Source organism: Trachypithecus francoisi, unplaced genomic scaffold (assembly GCF_009764315.1).
Source record: "Trachypithecus francoisi isolate TF-2019V2 unplaced genomic scaffold, Tfra_2.0 Lachesis_group10, whole genome shotgun sequence".
Taxonomy (NCBI): Eukaryota; Metazoa; Chordata; class Mammalia; order Primates; family Cercopithecidae; genus Trachypithecus; species Trachypithecus francoisi.
The window spans coordinates 86,088,462-86,096,529 of NW_022681455.1; positions in this window are offsets into that span (position 1 = coordinate 86,088,462).

Consider the following 8,068-nt stretch of genomic DNA (forward strand, 5'->3'; position numbering starts at 1 on the left):
AGCGGTTTGGCAGCACTGTTTTTGGGGAATCTGAGAAGGGATATTTGCCAATGCATTAAAGCCTATAGTGGAAAAGGAAATATCCTCAAATAAAAAGTAGAAGAAATCCTTCCAAGAGATTGTCTTGTGATGGGTGAATTCATCTCACAGAATTCCAACGTTCTTAACATTGAGCAATTTGCTAGCAATGTTTTCACGGTATCTGCAATAGGATATTTGGTAGCACATTGAAACCTATGGTGACAAAGGAAAATCCTCAGATAAAAACCAAAAGGAAGCTTTCTGAGAAACTACATTGTGATGTGTGAATTCAATCTACAGAGTTACACTGTTCTTTTCATTGAGAAGTTTGTTAACACTCTTTTCTTGGAATCTTCAATGGGATATTTTAGAGTGCATTGACGCTTAAGGTGACAAAGGATGTATCCTCAGATGAAAACCAAAAAGAAACTTTCTGTGAAACTGCCTTGTGATGTGTGAATTTATCCTACAGAGTTACACCGTTATTTTCATTGAGAAGTTTGCTAACACTATTTTCGTGGAATCTGCAATGGGATATTACGGAGTGCTGTGAGGAATACGGTGTAAAAGGAAACATCCTGAGAAAAAAATTAGAAAGAAGCTTTCTGAGAAACAGCTTTGTGATTTGTGAATTCATCTCACATAGTTACATCATTCTTTTCATGGACCAGTTTGGTGGCACTGTTTTTGGGTTATCTGAGAAGGGATCAGTTGAATTGCATTGAAGTCTACTGTGACAAAGGAAATATCCTCACACAAAAACCAAATAGAAGCTATCTGAGAAAATGCTTTGTGAAGTGTGAATTCATCTCACAGATTTATACCTTTCTTTTTATGGAACAGGATGCTAACAGTATTTTCTTGGAATGTGCAATGGGATATTTCAGAGCGCATTGAAGCTTATGGTGACAAAGCAATTATCCACAGATAAAAATTAGGAAGAAGCTTTCTGGAAAAGTTCTTTGTGACGTATAAGTCATCTCACAGAATTATACATTTCTTTTCGTGAAACAGTTTGCGAACACTGTTTTCGTAGAATTCGCAAAGTGATATGTGGGAGCACGTTGAGGCCTATTGTGAAAAAGGAAATATGCTCAGATAAAAACTGGAAAGAAGCTTTCTGAGAAACTGCTATCTGATGTGTGAATTCATTTCACAGAGTTACACTTTCATTTCATGAAGCAGTCTGTTACCACCGTTTCTGCGGTATCTGAGAAGGGATATTATGGATCCCATTGAAGCTTTTGCTGAAAAAGGAAATATCTTCAAATAAAAACTAGAAAGAAGCTCTCTGAGAAACTTCTTTGTCATGTGTGAATTCATCTCACAGAGTTACACCTTTCTCCTCCAGAAGCAGTTTGCTAACACTGTTTTCTTGAAACCTGCAATGGGATATTCCTCAGCACAAAGAAGCTCATGTTGAAAAAGGAAATATTTTCAGATAAAAACTACAAGGAATCTTACCGAGAAACTGCGTTGGGATATGTGAATTCATCTCACAGAGTTACAACTTCATTTCATGGAGCAGTCTGTTACAATTGATTTTGGATAATCTGACAAGGGATATTTTGTATCACATAGAAGCCCACTCTAACAAAGGAAATATCCTCAAATAAAAACGAGAAAGAAGCTTTCTGACAAACGTCTTTGTGATGTGTGAAATCATCTCACAGAGTTACACTTTTCACTTCATGAAGCAGTTTCCTAACACTGTTTTCATGGAATCTGCAAAGTGATATCTGGGAGCACCTTGAAGCCTATGGTGAAAAAGGAAGTATCCTCAGATGAAAACTAGAAAGAAGCTTTCTGAGAAACTTCTTTGTAATGGGTTAATTCATCTCACAGAGTTACACTGTTCTCTTCATTCAGCAGTTTGCTTACACTGCTTTCCTGGAATCTGCGATAGGATATTTGGGAGTGCTTTGAAGCTATTGGGGACAAAGGAAATATCCTCAGATAAAAAGCAAAAAAAAAAGCGATCCAAGAAAGTGCTTTGGATATGTGAATTCATCTCACAGAGTAACATGGTTCTTTTAATGGATCATTTTGTTATCACTCTTTTTGGGGAATCTGTGAAGGGATATTTTGGATCACATTGAGCCTACGATGACAAGGAAATAGGCTCAGATAAAAACTAGAAAGAAGCTTTCTTAGAAACTGCATTGTGATGTGTGAATGCAACTCACAGAGTTACACTATTCTTTTCATTGATCAGTTTGTTAACACTGTTTTCTTTAAGTCTGCATTGGGATATTTCTTAGCCAAATGAAGCTTGTGGTGACAAAGGAAATATCCTCAGATAAAAACTAGAAAGAAGCATTCTGAGAAACTGCTTTGTGATATGTGAATTCATCTCACAGAGTTATACGTGACTCTCCATGAAGCAGGCTGATAACACTGTCTTTGTAGAATCTGCAAAGTGATATTTGGGAGCCCATTGAGGCCCATGGTGAGGAAGGAAATATCCTCAGATAAAAAGTAGACAGAAGCGTTCTGAGAAAAGGCTTTCTGATGTGTGAATTCGTCTCACAGACTTACACTTCCTTTTCATGGAGCAGTCTGTTAAAACTCCTTTCTGGCAATCTGAGAATTGATATTTTGGATCGCATTGAAGCCTATGCTGACAAAGGAAATATCCTCAAATAAAACGACATAGAATATTTCTGAGAAACTTTTTCATAATGTGTGAATTCATCAGACAGAGATCCATCTTTCCCTTCATGAAGCAGTTTGCTGACACTGTTGTCGTGGAATCTGCAAAGTGATATCTGGGAGCACATTGAGTCCTATGTTGAGAAACGAAATAACCTCAGATAAAAACTGGAAAGAAGTCATCTGAGAAACTGCATTGTAATGTGTGAACGAAACTCACAGAGTTACACTTTTCCTTTCATTGATGAGTTTGCTAACACTGTTCTCTTGAAATCTGCAATGGGATATTTCTTAGCACAATGAAGCTTATGCTGAAAAAGGAAATATCCACAGATAAAAATTGAAAAGAAGCGTTCTGAGAAACTGCATTTTGATGAGTGAATGCAAATCACCGAGTTCCACTTTTCTCTTCATTGATCAGTTTGCTAACACAGGTTTGCTAACGCAGCGCTAGCAAACTGCTTCATGAAGACTAAGTTGGAACTCTGTGAGATGAATTCACATATTACAAAGAAGTTTCTCAGAAAGCTTCTTTCACGTTTTTCATTGAGGATATTTCCTTTATAAGTGTAGGCTTCAATGCGAACCAAAGTATCCCTTTTCAGATTCCTCAAAGACAGTGGTACTACACTGCTCTAAGAAACGTAAGTGTAACTCTGTGAGATGAATTCAAATATTACAAAGCAGTTTCTCAGAAAGCTTTTTTCTAGTTTTTATCTGCTGATATTTCCTTTGCCACAGGAAGGATCATTGTGCTAAGGGATATCCCATTGCAGATTTTAAGAAAACAGTGTTAGCAAACTTATCGATGTATACAAAAGTGTAACTCTATGAATTGCATTCACAGGTCACAATGCACTTTCTCAGAATGCTTCTTTCCAGTTTTTATCTGAGAATATTTCCTTTTTCACCATAGCCCTCAAAGTGCTCCAAAATATTAATTTCCAGATTCCACAAAAACAGAGTGAGCAAATGGCTTCATGAAGAGAAATGTGTAACTCTGTGAGATGAATTCACATATCACAAAGCAGTTTCTCCAAAAGCTTCATATCAGTTTTTCTCTGAGGATATCTTTTTTGTCCTTATACTCTTCAAAGCCATCTGAAATATCAGTTCTCAGAATCCACAAAAACAGTGTTAGCAAACGGCTGCATGAAACACTGGTGTAACTCTTTGAGATGAAGTCACATATCAGAAAGCAATTTCCAGACAGATTCTTTCACGTTTTTATCTGATAATATTTCGTCACAGTAAGCTTCATTGCGTTAAGAAATATCCCATTGCAGATTTCAAGAAAACTGTGTTAGCAAACTGATCAACGAAGAGAAAAGTGTAACACTGTGAGTTGCATTCACACATCACAATGCAGTTTCTCAGAACGCTGCTTCACAGTTTTTATCTGTGGATATTTCCTTTTTTACCATAGGCCTCAAAGTGCTCCGAAAGATCACCTTACTGTTTCCACGAAAACAGTGTTAGCAAACTGCTTCATGAAGACTAAGTTGGAACTCTGTGAGATGAATTTACATATCATAGAGAGTTTCTCAGAAAGCTTCTTTCACGTTTTCAATTGAGGATATTACCTTTTTCAGCATACACCTCAATGCGAAATAAAGTATCCCATCTCAGACTCCCCAAAGACAGTGGTACTAGACTGCTCCATGAAACGTAAGTGTAACATTGTCAGATGAATTCACATATCACAAAGCAGTTTCTCAGAAAGTTTCTTTCACCTTTTTATCTGAGGGTATTCCCTTTGTCACCATAAGCTTCATTGCACTAAGAAATATCCCAATGAAAATTTCAAGAAAGCTGTGTTAGCAAACTGATCAATGAAGAGAAAAGTGAAACTCTGAATTGCATTCACACATCACAATGCAGTTTCTCAGAACGTTTCTTTTCAGGTTTTTTTTGATGATATTTACTTTTTCACCATAGACCTCTGTGTCATCCCAAATATCACTTTGCAGATTCTACAAGAACACTCTTAGCGAGAGGCTTCACGAAGAGAAACGTGGAACTCAGTGAGATGAATTCACATATCTCAAAGAAGTTTCTCAGAAAGCTTCTTTCTCGTTTTTATCTTAGGATATTTCCTTCGGTCTCATAGATTTCAAAGCGATCCGAAATATGAGTTCTCAGATTCCACAAAAAGAACGATAGCAAATGGCTCCAGGAAATGCAGGTGTAACTCAGATAGTTGAATTCACACATCACCAAGCAGTTTCTGAGAAAGCTTCTTTCACGTTTTTATCTGAGGATATTTCCTTTATCACCGAAAGCTTAATTGTGCTAAGAAATATCCTATTGTAGATTTCAAGAAAACTGTGTTAGCAAACTGATCAATGAAGAAGAAAGTGTAACATTCTACGTTGCATTCACACACCACAGTGCAATTTCTAAGAACGCTTCTTCACAGTTTTTATCTGTGGATGTTTCCTTTAACACCACAGGCCACAAAGCTATCCAAAATATCACTTTACAGATTCCACGAAAATAGTGTTAGCAAACTGCTTCTTGAAGCTTAAGCTGTAACACTGTGAGATGAATTCATATAACACAAAGAAGTTTCTCAGAAAGCTTTTTCGCGTTTTTAAAATGAGAATATTTCCTTTTTCAGCGTAGGCCTCTTTGCGAACAAAATTATCCCGTTTCAGACTCCACAAAGACAGTGGTAATAGACTGCTCCAGGAAACGAAAGTGTAACTCTGTGAGAAGAATTCACACATCATAAAGCAGTTTCTCAGAAAGCTTTTTTCAAGTTTTTATCTGAGGATTTTTCCTTAGGCTGCATAGTATTCAAAGTGATCCAAAATATCAGTTCTCAGATTACAAAAAAACAGTGATAGCAAATGACTCAACGAAAAACAGGTGTAACTCAGAGAGCTGAATTCACACATCACAAAGCAGTTTCTCAGAAAGGTTCATCACGGATTTTCTCTGAGGATATTTCCTTTGTCCTTATACTCTTCAAACACATCCGAAATATCAGTTCTCAGAATCCACAAAAACAGGGCTAGCAAACAGCTGCACGAAATAATGGTGTAACTCTGTGAGATGAAGTCACATATCAAAAAGCAATTTCTCAGAAAGCTTCTTACACGTTTTTATCTGAGGATATTTCCTTTGTCACCATAAGCTTCATTGCGCTAAGAAATATCCCATTGCAGATTTCAAGAAAACTGTGTTGGCAAACTGATCAAAGAAGAGAAAAGTGTAACTCCATGAGTTGCATTCATACATCAAAATGCAGTTTCTCAGAATGCTTCTTTGAAATTTTTATCTGTGGATATTTTCTTTTTGACCATAGGCCTCAAAGCTGTCGGAAATATCACTGTACAGATTCCACGAAAATAGTGTTAGCAAATTACTTCATGAAGACTAAGTTGTAACTCTGTGAGATGAATTCACATATCACAAAGAAGTTTCTCAGAAAGCTTCTTTCATGTTTTTAATTGAGGATATATCCTTTTTCAGTGTAGGCCTCATTGCAAACCTAATTATCCCATCTCAGACTCCCAGAGACAGTGGTAATACGCTGTTTCATGAAAAGTATGTGTAATCCTGTGAGAAGAATTCACAAATCACAAAGTAGTTTCTCAGAAATCTTCTTTCACGTTCTTATCCGAAAATATTTCCTTTGTTACTGTAAGCTTCATTGCACTAAGAAATATCCCATTGCAGATTTCAAGAAAACTGTGTTAGCAAACTGATCAATGAATAGAAAAGTATAATTCTGTGAGTTGCATTCACACATCACAATGGAGTTTCTCAGAACGCTTCTTTGCAGTTTTTATCTGTGGATATCTCCTTTTTCATCATAGGCCTCAAAGTGCTTCGAAATATCACTGTACAGATTCCACGAAAACTGTGTAAGCAAACTACTTCATGAAGACTGAGTTGAAACTTTGTGAGATGAATTCACGTATTCTGAAGAAGTTTCTCAGAAAGCTTTTTTCACGTTTTCAATTGAGGATATTTCCTTCTTCAGCATAGGCCCCAATGCTAACAAAATTATCCCGTGTCAGACTCCCCAAAGATAGTGGTACTAGACTGCTCCATGAAACGTAAGTGTAACTCTGTGAGAAGAATTGACACATCACAAAGCCATTTCTGAGAAAGGTTCATTCCAGTTTTTCTCTGAGGATATTTCTTTTCTCCTTATACATTTCAAACCCATCCAAAATATCAGTTCTCAGAATCCACAAAATCAAAGTTAACAAACAGCCAGACGAAATAATGGTGTAACTCTGTGAGATGAAGTCACAAATCAGAAAGCAATTCCTCAGAAAGTTTCTTTCACGTTTTAATCTGAGAATATTTCCTTTATCACTATAAGCTTCATTGTGCTAAAAAGTATCCCATTGCAGATTTCAAGAAAACTGTGTTAGCAAACTGATCAATGAAGAGGAAAGCGTAACTCTGTGTATTGCATTCACTAAACACAGTGCAGGTTCTCAGAACGCTCCTTTGCAGTTTTTATCTCTGGATATTTCCTTTTTCATCATAGGCCTCAAAGCCCTCCAAAATATCACTTTACAGATTCCACGAAAGCAGTCTTAACGAACGGCTTCATGAAGAGAAATGGGGAACTCTGTGAGATGAATTCACACATCTCAAGGAAGTTTCTCAGAAGGCTTTTCTCTCGTTTTTATCTGAGAATATTTCCTTTGGCCGTATAGTCTTCAAAGCAATTCGAAATATCAGTTCTCAGATTCCACAAAAACAGCGATAGCAAACGGCTCCATGAAATACACGTGGAACTCAGAGAGTTGAATTCACACATCACAAGGCAGTTTCCCAGAAAGCTTTTTTCTCTTTAGAAATGAGGATATTTGTGGTCTTAGATCACCCCCGTGTGTCTCATTTCAGATCTTGCCAAAACACTGTGAGCAAGCATCTCAATGAAAACAATGATAGAACTCAGTGAGCTGAACTCACCCACAACAAAGAAGTTTCTGAAAAGGCTTCTCTGCAGTGTTAGTCTGAGAATATTGCATTATTCACCCTGTATTTATCCTGGGATTCAACGAAATCCAAGGCTTCACTTCCAAGATTATACAATATCAGCGCTAGTAAACTCCTTCCTAAAAGAGTGGTTGTAACACTGTGAGATGAATTAACACATCACAAACCAGTTTCTCAGAAAGCTTCACTCTGGATTCTCTCTGAGGTTATTTCGTTTGTCCTTATACTTTTCAAAACCATCTGAAACATCAGTTCTCAGAATCCACCAACACAGGGCTAGCAAACGGCTGCATGAAATAGTGGTGTAACTTTGTGAGATGAAGTCACATACCAGAAAGTAATTTCTCATAAAGCTTCTTTCACGTTTTTATCTGAGGATATTTCCTTTGTCACTGTAAGCTTCATTGCGCTAAGAAATATCCCATTG